We start from the raw sequence: 12,583 nt of genomic DNA, 5'->3' as shown, positions 1-12,583 counted from the left end.
AACTAGATATTCACATGTTAAAGAATGAAATTGGACCCCTATTCTATACCATTCACAAAAATTAACAGGAAATAAATGAATTGTAATACCAGAAGCCATAAAACGCCTAGAAGAATAAATAGAGAGAAAGCTGCCTGACAGTGGTCTTGGAAATGATTTTTGGATGACACCAAAAGTACTGGCAACAAAAGTGAAAATAAGCAAGTGGGACAACATCAAACTAAAGAGTTTCTGCACGGCAAAGGAAACCATCAGCAAAATTAAAAGTTAAGATATAGAATTGGGAAAACAGTGACAAACCATCTATTTGATAAGGGGTTAATATCCAAAATATATAAGGAATTCATATAGCACACACACACAAATCTGATTTAAAGAAAAAACAGTTTTCTGAAGAAGACAAATGGCCAACAGACACACAAAAAGATACTCATAATCACTAACCTTCAGGAAATGCATATCAAAATCACAGTGACATTACACCTGTTAAAATGGCCATTATCAAAAAGATGAGACAAGTGTTGGCAAGAATGTGGGGGAAAGGGAACCCTGTACACTGTTGGTGGGAATGTAAATTGATACAGCTACATGTGGGAAATAGTATGGTGGTTCCTCAAAAAATTCAAAACAGAACTACCATACAGTCCAGTAATTCCACTTCTGACTGTGTATTTTCAGGAAATGAAATCACTCTCTTGAAGGGTAACCCCATGTTCCTGGCAGCATCATTCACAATAGCCAAGACATGGAGACAACTGAAGTGTCTATTGGCAGTTAAGTGGGTGAAGAAAAAATAAACATATAATCTTAAAAAGCCAAACTCATAGAAATAGAGACTAGAATGGTGACTGCCAGGGCAGAGGCTGATGGAAATGGGTAGATATTGGTCAAAGGATAAAGACTTCCAGATTTAAGATGAATGAGTTCTGGGGATTTGATGTACAGCATGGGGCTTCCCTGGTGGTTCAGACAGTAAAGAATCTGCCTACAATGCAATAGACCTAGATTCGATCCCTGGGTTGGGAAGATCCCTTGGAGAAGGAAATGGCTACACACTCCAGCATTCTTGCCTGGAGAATTCCCTAGACAGAGGAGCCTGGTGGGTTACAACCCATGGGGTTGCAAAAAGTCAGACACGACTGAGCAACTAACACTTTCACATGCTGACTATAGTTAGCAATATTATATGCTTGAAAGTTACAAAGATAAAACTTAAGTGTTGTAACCACAAAAAAGGAAGAAATGGTAATTACATAAAGTGATGGAAGTGTTAACTAACCTTACGGTGGTAATCATTTCATGATTACATGTGTATCAAATCGTTATGTTGTACACCTTAAGCTTACACAATATTATATGTCAATTATATCTCACTAAACCTGGGAAAAAATTAAGTTCATGTAAAGAGAAAAAATATACATATATAATGATAAAGTTCTCAGTATCCCATCTTTACCTATAAAAATACATCCTTCAGTGTCAGTAATTAAAGGATTACAAATGTCAGTACTTCCATAATGGTATTCAGAAAGGTAGGTTTCATTCTATATTTGGAAATGGGAGCCAGTGAGAAAAAAGTAGACACAGTGGTACAGATGATATTTAAGAAATGAAAGTAAGAGGGAGGAATACAGATGTGCAGGCAGCAGAAAGGGAAAAAACCCTAGGTGAATCACATATCACTCCTCCATAAGGCAGACGAACATTGAGGAAGGCTTCAGTACAGTTTTTATTTTAATTGGAGTGTAATTGCTTTACAATGCTGTGTTAGTTTCTACTATAGAACAAAGTAAATCAGCTCTACGTGAATATATATATATGTCTCCTCCCTCTTAAGTCTCCCCCACTCCTCCATGTAGGTCATCACAGAGTACCAAGGTGACTGAGCTGGACACTCGTCACATAAGATGTTGATGATGATGAGTGTTCTGCCCAGTGGATGAAGGCAGGGATCCTAAATGTGTCTTTTGAATCTGCTAGATGAGATGGCCAGACTAGAGAGAAGCCCTTGGTACTTACTGACTTTCCCCTGTGTGCACAGACAGCTCATTAGGAGACCGGCAGAGATGGTAGCTTTCAAAACTTGGGGCCAACCCCATAATTTGAAGAGTAGCTGGTTATTTTCTTCCTACTGTAAAGATCTTAAGGCTTTGGGTTGTTTTTTTTTTTTTTTTTTCTTTTTTCCAGCATCTACAAAAGTTTCCTATCATTGAACTCAAAGTATTTAACATAGAATCTAAGACTTCTTTTTTTGTTGTTGTTAAGGTCCTGCATTCTAGCCAGATTTGCAAAACCACACTATAATTCTCTAAGTGATAGCAGTAAGATCAAAAGGACTTACCCTAGAATTAGCTTTAAAATAAACTATTGGGGTTTCTGGGAAAAAAGAAGAAGAGAATATCTGTTTACTAAACTTCTTTTCCTGCAACCTAGTGGAATGAGTAAAATGAACTCTGTGTTTTTCCCTAAATGGATATATTTAGTAGTGATAGTCAAAGATAAAAATAGTCAAGCCCTGTTTTCTCTAAAACATTTTTTTCCCTTTTTGTTTTTATGTTTCAGTACGAAAGTTCTACCTGACCTCTCATTAAGTTTTCTTGATCAGAGCAACAGCCTTTTTGTTTGTTCAGCTTGTTCTGCTAAAAAGCAGGAAAAAATTAAGCATGACATTTACTGTACTATTAACTTAGAATTGTAATAACTATTTGCATTTATATTTTGAAATATAAAATATTTCATTTTATCTTTGCAGGAGGGAACAGCCCTCTATTATAGGAAACTGCTAAAAATTCAAACTATATTTTAAAAAGTGTCTTTAATTGTTTAGAAATGTTTAGAAGTCTTTGTTAGGTTTATTTTGTCTGCACTGAGTCTGTTGTTGCATATGGACTGTCTCTAGCTGCAGTGAGGGGGGCTACTCTTCATTGCAGCGTGCAGGCTTCTCATGGCGGGCTGCAGGCTTCTCATTGCGATGGCTTCTCTAGTTGCAGAGCACAGGCTCTAGAGCATGGGCTCAGTGGCTGTGGTGCATGGGCTTAGTTGCTCTGTGGCATGTGGAATCCTCCTGGACCAGTGATCCAACCCAGGTACCCTGCATTGGCAAGCAGATTCTCACCCGCTGTACCACCAGGGAAGTCCCCCCAAATTTTTCATTCTTCCTATTTCTGTGAAAAGTGCATAGATATCAGTTAATATGTTAGCTTCAAAAGGAAAGGATTTCAAAACTATAAAATAGACTGGCCTGGGGAAAAAGAGACCCAGGTTGTGATCCCAGATTCTCCCTTAATAGTCATCAGAGGCAGTGGTGGGAGAAAGGTGATCTCCAGCACACCTCACACTCACCTCCATGCAGAGTGAAGAGATGTTACAAACAGCTATGAAATGAAGCCGTTGGCTATTCTCAGAGTTCCAGCACAGCCATGAAATCTCAGTCTACACAGAGGAGAGTCTGGTGTCCCCTCAGGGGTTGGAAATAGCCATGGAAGAGGCCAGCCTTGGCTCAGCTCCTTCAGAAGGTCCTTTGTGAAAGAAGGCAAAGGGATTTCCTTGAATGTAAACATCAGTTTAGAATGCTCACAAGGGTCTCTGAGGTAAATCGTTGGTCTACCAGGAGTTCTTGGACTAAGAATGATCCATCCATGACTCTACCATGGACACTTGTGGACAGAAATATACCAGTCAGGCCAAACTATTTCAATCCTATGTAACTGAAGCTTTCATACACACACACACACACACACACACACACACACACGCATGCAGGAGACACAAGAGATGCAGATTCCATCCCTGGGCGGAAAGATCCTCTGGAGTAGGAAATGGCAACCTGCTCCAGTATTCTTGCCTGGGAAATCTCATGGACAGAGGAGCCTGGTGGGCTACAGTCCATGGGGCCAAAGAGAGTCGGACATGATTGAGAGACCTAGCACACACAGAACTTTACATATATACACACACAAACACAGACACACCCATATCCCCATAGATTACACACATCAGATATTTTCTGTTGGATCTTTGGATAAATAGAGGTAGTGATCAGGGGTCTATGGCTCTGTTATTTGAAAAAGTATTATAATAGGTGCCATTTTATTTTTTCAGAGATAGACCTCTGGTCATGATCTAGGTAAGGAAAACAGAGCGGGGAAAGGGTCTGAAACTTTGCTGTGTAAAATGTAGAATGCTGTTTTCTACCATCAGGAAAAATTCTTCATGAGATGTACTGGCTTTCAGTTCAGTTCAGTCTCTCAGTCGCGTCCAGCTCTTTGCAACCCCATGACAGCAGCACGCCAGGCTTCCCTGAGCTTGCTCAAACTCATGTCCATTGAGTCAGTGATGCCATCCAACCATCTCATCCTCTGTTGTCCCCTTCTCCTCCTGCCATCAATCTTTCCCAGCATCAGGGTCTTTTCCAATGAGTCAGTTCTTCACATCAGGTGGCCAAAGTATTGGAGCTTCAGCCTCAACATCAGTCCTTCCAATGAACAACCAGGACTGATCTGCTTTAGGATGAACTGGTTTGATCTCCTTGTAGTCCAAGGGACTCTCAAGAGTCTTCTGCAACACCACAGTTCAAAACATCAATTCTTCAGCGTGCATCTTTCTTTATAGTCCAACTCTCACATCCATACATGACTACTAGAAAAACCATAGCTTTGACTAGATGGACCTTTGTCAGCAAAGTAATGGCTTTAGAGATGTATTTCCTTTCTATAATATGCACTTAGATGGTCTAGTCTCTGAGAATAATTGTTCAAACTTGGGAGATCTTGCGTGAGTGTGTGTTTTACCCAAAAGGGACCCAAAGGAGATCAAAAGACATCAGGAGGAGTTAGCTTACTTCCTACTAGCCCAGAAACCTCAGTAGAAACAGAATTCGTTATGCCAACAGCCATCCTGTATTGCTCTGTTAGAATTATTTATTACCACCCCCACCACTTTCACTACAAACCAAACCTTAAGAGATGTATTTCTGTGTGTCTTCTTGTGTCTAAGGATGTCTAGTGAGTCCTAGTGAGAAACCAACTCCCATAGGTAATATTAGTGGAATATTCTAATAGTACCCATAGATAATAATAGTGGAATATTCTTAAGCTGGCATGAATTTGGCCTTGGGAAATATTAACATTTATGAAAAGTATTTCTCCAACAAATGAGAACAGGGTGGACTTTGAGGTAAGGCAGAAAGGCTGGGAAGCTGAATAAACCTATAAAGTGTTTAACTTCCAGAAGCGTTTAGGTTCCAGAAATAGTTGTATTCAAAGTATAGGTTTAAGGCAGTGGCGAACATTTTTATATTCTAATTCTCTTCTGAAGTGTGGCGACCTTCAGCAAAGTTGGATACACAGCTTTGTTAGTGGTATCTTGAGGGTATGGCAATGCTCTGCATGAGGCCATGTGCTACCTGGGAAAGGTGAGTGTCTGGCGTAGTTGAGAGACTGAAACAGGCAGTGAGAATTCTGCAGAAGTACACAGCTGAACCAGAGAAATCTGGAGATATGTTCACTCTTGAGAATCCTTGGAGGATTTCCCTGCTGGTCTAGTGGCTATGACTCCTTGCTCCCAATGCAGGGGGCCCAGGTTTGACCCCTGGTCAGGAAACCAGGTCCCACACGCTGCAATTAAGAGTTCCTATGCCGTAACCAAGACCCAACACAACCAAATAAACTTTTATTTTTTAGTTTTTGAAAAGAATTCTTGGAGATATTTGGGGAAGCTGAGATGGTCATTCAAAGCATTGTATTTGAAAATTAAAAGAGCTGTAACTCCAAAAGATCAAAGATTTAGGAGTACTCAAGAGATATCTGGGGATCATATGCATTTATGAACTGATTTTACTCTCCTAGTGGTGGCATAGGCCAGAAGAATGTTATTTACCTATCACTTCACTTTCTAAAATCTTATTAGTCATTATGCCATGGCCAAATTTTCAATAACTTTTATTTTCCTGTAACGTATATAAAAACAAATCTAAATTGATAAATTCCAAGAGCCAAACTTTTCACCATTTTGAAATAAAAGTTTTATTTGACAACACATGCAATAAATTACCAATTTAATTATGTTAACGAGTTAACTTTTTCTGATTCTGCTTTAGAAATTAGAGAAAAATTTTACCTTAATAGGATTTGTCCTTCCAGAATTTCTTTTAATCTCCAAATTTACAACTGCACAAAAATTCATGACTAGGAAAGTTAAAACATTAACATGGGTGAAAAAATAAAATTAATTAATCAGCATATATTTATTGAGCAACAAAAAATATTTATTGAGTTGCTAGCTAGCAGAGATACCAAGACACATAAATGCTGGTCCTTCAAAAGTCAAACACAAATATGAACCTGATAAAATACTAGGAGTATTTTGACTTAAATTCAAATTTTAGAGATAAGATTATTTATGCTCTTCTAGTGGCTTGTAGAAATTTCACATCATTTGCAAAATAATTGCAATGTAATCCCGCAAGAAAAATTCTTTGCCAATGAAGTGTTTTGTTCTTTAAGCCCTCACTGACAGAAAAGTTTACTGGATGCTAAATTAAAAGATCAGGAGCTATAAATTTTCAGATCTACTTTTAATTGCTATCCTGACATATTTGGCCAACACACAGTGGAGAAAATAAATTCTTGTGAATAAGTAAGTTTTTCAGAATCAGACATCACTATCCTGCATGTTTATTGCCATATCTTTGGATACATCTAATGTCAGGTTAGGACAGTGGTTGTAAATTAACATGACACCCACCATAAACATCCATTTCTAGTCTGATCCTTTTGAAAAGATCCCTGGGCTTATAATTCTTAAAGTTCTTAAAAGCATGATTAGAGTAGGAGCATGAATTATGAAGTTGGTACTTGACATACAATTACAAGATTTAGAAAAAGAAGGAGAAAAACTTTTCAAAGTAAAGTCAAGCAGGATCTTAATAGCACTGGGCCCACAGACCTCAACTAAAATTGGTGTCAAGTAGCTTGGCTGACATTTCTGCATCTCCTCATCACCTCGTACATGAAAACATGCTACCAACGTCAGTACTCATTGTACTACATTAATATCTCCCACCATCCTGGCATATTCTACCAATGCAAGAGATCAACGATGATTATAAGATTGATAAGGGAGAGCTAAATATTTGCAATATTGTGAATACTAAGAATAAAAGTTCCAGTAAAATGTGCCTGGGGATAGTCTGGAAAATTGACTTAAATTTATCTCAATAAATCTCAATTTATTCTTTTTTTAACCTTCTATGAACCTCCTCTTTGCCCTCTGCATGTGTTTCATAAAGAAAACCAAATGAAGGAACTTTCCAGGAGGTCCAGTGGTTAAGAATCCAGGGGATGCAGGTTTGATCCCTGGTGAGGGAACCTGGTTTTAGAAAAGGCAGAGGAACCAGAGATCAAATTGCCAACATCCGCTGGATCATGGAAAAAGCAAGAGAAAAACATCTATTTCTGCTTTATTGACTATGCCAAAGCCTTTGACTGTGTGGATCACAAGAAACTGTGGAAAATTCTGAAAGACATGGGAATACCAGACCACTTGATCTGCCTCTTGAGAAACCTATATGCAGGTCAGGAAGCAACAGTTAGAACTGGACATGGAACAACAGACTGGTTCCAAATAGGAAAAGGAGTATGTCAAGGCTGTATATTGTCACCCTGCTTATTTAACTTAGAGGCAGAGTACATCATGAGAAACACTGGGCTGGAAGAAACACAAGCTGGAATCAAGATTGCTGGGAGAAATATCAATCACCTCAGATATGCAGATGACACCACCGTTATGGCAGAAAGTGAAGAGGAACTCAAAAGCCTCTTGATGAAAGTGAAAGTGGAGAGTGAAAAAGTTGGCTTAAAGCTCAACATTCAGAAAACGAAGATCATGGCATCTGGTCCCATCACGTCATGGGAAATAGATGGGGAAACAGTGGAAACAGTGTCAGACTTTATTTTTGGGGGCTCCAAAATCACTGCAGATGGTGATTGCAGCCATGAAATTAAAAGACACTTACTCCTTGGAAGGAAAGTTATGACCAACCTAGATAGCATATTCAAAAGCAGAGACATTACTTTGCCAACAAAGGTCCATCTAGTCAAGGCTATGGTTTTTCCAGTAGTCATGTATGGATGTGAGAGTTGGACTGTGAAGAAAGCTGAGCGCCGAAGAATTGATGCTTTTGAACTGTGGTGTTGGAGAAGACTGTTGAGAGTCCCTTGGACTGCAAGGAGATCCAACCAGTCCATTCTAGAGGAGATCAGCCCTGGGTGTTCTTTGGAAGGAATGATGCTGAAGCGGAAACTCCAGTATTTGGGCCACCTCCTGCGAAGAGTTGACTCATTGGAAAAGACTCTCATGCTGGGAAGGATTGGGGGCAGAAGGAGAAGGGGACGACAGAGGATGAGACAGCTGAATGGCATCACTGAATCGATGGACGTGAGTTTGAGTGAACTCTGGGAGATGGTGATGGACAGGGAGGCCTGGCGTGCTGCGATTCATGGGGTTGCAAAGAGTCGGACATGACTGAGCTACTGAACTGAACTGAGGGATCTAAGATCCCAGAAGCCACAAGGCAGCTGAGCCCATGTGCACCACAATGAAAGATCCAGCATGACGCAACAAAGATCACGCAAGCTGCAACTAAGACCCAGTGCAGCTAAGTAAATAATTTAAAAAAAAAATTTTTTTTAAGGCCTAGTACTGAGCATTAAAAATATAACACACACAAAAAAAACAAATGGAGACGTTCCTTCTTGATGCTTTCAAAGCAACAGAGAAAGAAACTATTACTTTCTGTGCTTCCGGCTCCCTCCCTGAGATCTAGCCAGCCCACATAGACCCGGCCCCGGGGCAATGATCAGTCACCTTCAAATTCCTGGAGCTCAGAACTGTGTTCTCAGCACAGGAAGTCCAAGTGTGAAAAGTGGAAATATTGTCTATCCACATTTTCTTCATAAGAAAGTGAAGAAGTGTTAGTCACTCAGTCACATCTGACTCTTTGTGACCCCATGGACTATGGCCCACCAGGTTCCTCTGTCCCTGGGATTTCCCAGGCAAGAATATTGGAATGGGTTGCCATTCCCTTCTGTAGCGGATCTTCCCCACCCAGAGATCAAACCCAAGTCTCCTTCGTTGCAGGAAGATTCTTTCCTGTCTGAGCCACCAAGGAAGCCCTTTCTTCATAGCAGTTGTAATTAAAATTAAAATAGGCTTATATTATAACCTTATATTGAATATATATTGTTTTGTCACTATATTTAAATTTGTCAAAATTCAAATAGTTGTAAATGAAGAATGAATAATAATAATAACTTGAAATGTTGAAATAATTAATTAAGGTGATTAAAATGGAACCCACTCCAATATTCTTGCCTGGAGAATCCCATGGATGGAGGAGCCTGGTAGGCTACAGTCCACGGGGTCACAAAGAGTTGAACACGACTGAGTGACTTCACTTCACTTCTTCACCTTCTGTAAACCTAGCTATCAAAGAAAAACAGCATTCTTGGCCCCTAAGAATAAAAGATTCAGATAAAAATGTTTTCTAATGAGCAGTATGCTTAGTCTTACTTACAGGAAAGGCCAAAATTCCAATCAACCTTGCTAAAATTGCATGCCTGCTAACTTGAGCTATTTTGAGATTTTTTTTAAAGTTAAACCATGTCCGAGTTACAGAAGAAATATGCACAGTTCTCTTGTGCATAGAAACAAAGCCTGATCTGTTCATTCCACCTTGTTATTTAAATTCTTTGAAAAATTAGATGAATCTGATAATTTATGAAACCAACTTTGAAATTATATTCGATGCAGCCTAATGCACTTGTGGAGTGATGTGATAATAATAGCCACCACTTCTTGTGTGCTGGTCTTTATGTATTATTGATACATATGTAATTCTCACAAAGAGACAAAAGAAAAAAAATTGCATGAAAGTACTCCTACTTAAGATGTTAATAGTTTGCCCAAAACCACTCAGAATCAGAGCCAAGAATCAAACCATGTCTAACACCAAAGTCTGAGCTCTGTTTATGAAGCAATGATATTTAGATAATTGTTAGTGATCCTAATAACGTCTCATTTTAAAAATAGTAGAACCATTGCATTTTATGCCATAACCTCAGTATCTTGCTGTCCATCAAACATTGTGAGAACACTGAAATTTGAAATTATTAGAAACGGAATTTAGAAAGGAAAAGGGTACTAACTGGATATTAGAGGGGAAAAAAATCTCTCTTAAAAAAGTTCCATCAGCCGGGATGTTCAGATCTCTCTGCTCCTCCTCCAAGGTTCAGCTCTGCATCTGGGCTCTAGAATCTCCCTTCTCAAAGTGAGGTCCTCAGACCAGCAGCCCAGGTGCTCGTTAGAAACAGACAGTTTCAGAATCTGCACTTTAAGAAGATCTAGGTTCTCATATACTCATTAAAGTATGAAACTCTCTGCTGGATGATACATATCTTATCTTCCCCCACCCCTCATTGGTCCCGGTCATCCCATTTCTTTGCTGTGTTGTCAGTTTCTCTCTGCTGTTTTTGTTTCCTCACATAGCAACACTCTTATAAACAACAGCAACAAAAAACAGCCCTCTCTGATCCTGCCCTGAATCCAGCTATGACCTTGTTTTGCTCCTTTTCTCAACCAAGTGCCGAGAAGGTGGTGTCTGTGCCCCCTAAATCCGTATTTTCACCCTCTGTTCATATCCCAACCCACTGCAGGATGGTTCAGTTACCTCCTGGATATCATCTGGCGTCTACTACATGCAAAGCACTGAACCAGACTCGGGATAAAATGATGTGCAAGAAACACTGTCTTTGCCTTCAAATGAGTATCTTCAAAATTGTTTTGACATAGATCACCACCGACTTCCTAAATTGCCAATTTCAGTAAGCACTTTCCTTTCATTATTTAGGAGACTCCAGTTGTCTTCCTAGGTCAGACATCAAACAGATTTTGCATTTTATTTAAATGCAAAACAATACTACTCTTCTAACTTTTTTAAAGGAAATAGCTATTTTAATCGAAATGTTATCTGTTAACTTGTAAGGTGTTTATTTTTATTTTAAAATACATTAATATTCTTAAAATTATTACTTAAATTTATGACTTACAAATCAACAGATATAACTTACAAAGTTCCTCTGGGCTTTCGACTTTCAGCTCAGAGGAGGCAAAGGTGTAAATTTCTTCAGTAGTCCAGAATCTGGGTTCACCTGACACCAGCCGCCTCCACCATACTGCCTAAGCATGTGTTAGTCACTCAGTCGTGTCCAACTCTTTGCAACCCCATGGACAGTAGCCTGCCAGGCTCCTCTAACCATGGAATTCTCCAAGCAAGAATACCAGAGTGAGTTGTCATTCCCTTCTCCAGGGCATCTTCCTGACCCAGGGGAAGTTCAAACACCGACCAAGGGTTTGAACTTGGGTCTCCTGCATTGCGTGCACATTTTTTACCAACTGAGCCACCAAGCCCAACGAGGTCAAAGTCGTGTATCTGTGGTGTACCGGTGGGGAAGTTGGTGTCGTGTCTGCCCTGCTCCCCAAGATCGGCCCCCTGGGTCTGTTTCCAAAAGAGGTTGATGGTGACACCACCAAGGCAACTGGTGATTGGAAGGGTCTGAGGATTAAAATGAAAATGACGACTCAGAACAGACAGGCCAAGGCTGAGGTGATACCTTCTGCTTCTGCCCTTATCCTCAAAGCCCTCAAGGAACCACCAAGAGGCAGAAGCAGAAAAACATTAAGCACAGTGGAAACATCACTTTTGATGAGATTATCAACATTGCCCAGCAGATATGGCATCAATCTCTACCCAGAGAACTCTCTGGAACCATTAAAGAGATCCTGGCGACTGGTCAGTCTGTGGGCTGCAATGCTGATAGTTGCCACCCTCACGACGTCATAGATGACATCAACAGTGGTGTGGTGGAATGTGCAACTGGTTAAGAACTACAAAGAAAGGAAAAATAATAAAGAGTTTACAACCAGTGGATAAAAAAAATGTCCTCTGGGTGCTTCAAAATTTTTAAGTGTTAAGGCTTCTAAGATGGAAATGTTTGAGAGTAACTGGATCCCATTTTAGAACCAGGTTAGTTGCTCAAAAAATCATTAATATCTACATAGCTATCAACTATAGAACTATATTGGAGGGGCATGAATAAGCTGGCCTAAGCATTTTCCCTCCTATTTTTATTAATTTAGCTAAAGAAGTCACTTTCTCAAGGCATTCCATGCACAGTAAGGAAACACTAGATGACTACTAGCCTTGGGAAACTAAGAGCCTCCACTGGAATCCTTGTATCAAATGAGATACATGGATTCTGAAAATGGAAGAAAGCAAGGTAAAAACAAAAACAGTAAGGTGAGTGGCTTTAAACATTCTATGTTGATTTTGCCCACAAGTCATACTTTGTAAAATTCTTAAATCAGCACTGCTGTACTCTTATCTTGAATACTTCATATGTAGCTGATTATTAAGTCACACCAGAATGTAGCTGTGAGAGCAAATATTCACATTTTAAAATGAAGAAATATTTAAGGCATGTGTATTTTGTTTATAAAAGAAATCAGTTCTTCATAAGAATGCATC

General features: G+C 39.5%; 1 pseudogene; it reads left to right on the top strand.

The window, feature by feature from the left end:
• The first annotated feature begins 5,395 nt into the window (after positions 1–5,395).
• On the top strand, positions 5,396–11,940 carry LOC783228 (large ribosomal subunit protein uL11-like; annotated as a pseudogene).
• Positions 11,941–12,583: the final 643 nt, after the last annotated feature.

The sequence above is a fragment of the Bos taurus genome, chromosome 12 (assembly GCF_002263795.3).
Source record: "Bos taurus isolate L1 Dominette 01449 registration number 42190680 breed Hereford chromosome 12, ARS-UCD2.0, whole genome shotgun sequence".
NCBI lineage: Eukaryota > Metazoa > Chordata > Mammalia > Artiodactyla > Bovidae > Bos > Bos taurus.
The sequence above is the reverse complement of the archived record's forward strand: the minus strand, read 5'-3'. Positions and strand labels throughout refer to the sequence as shown.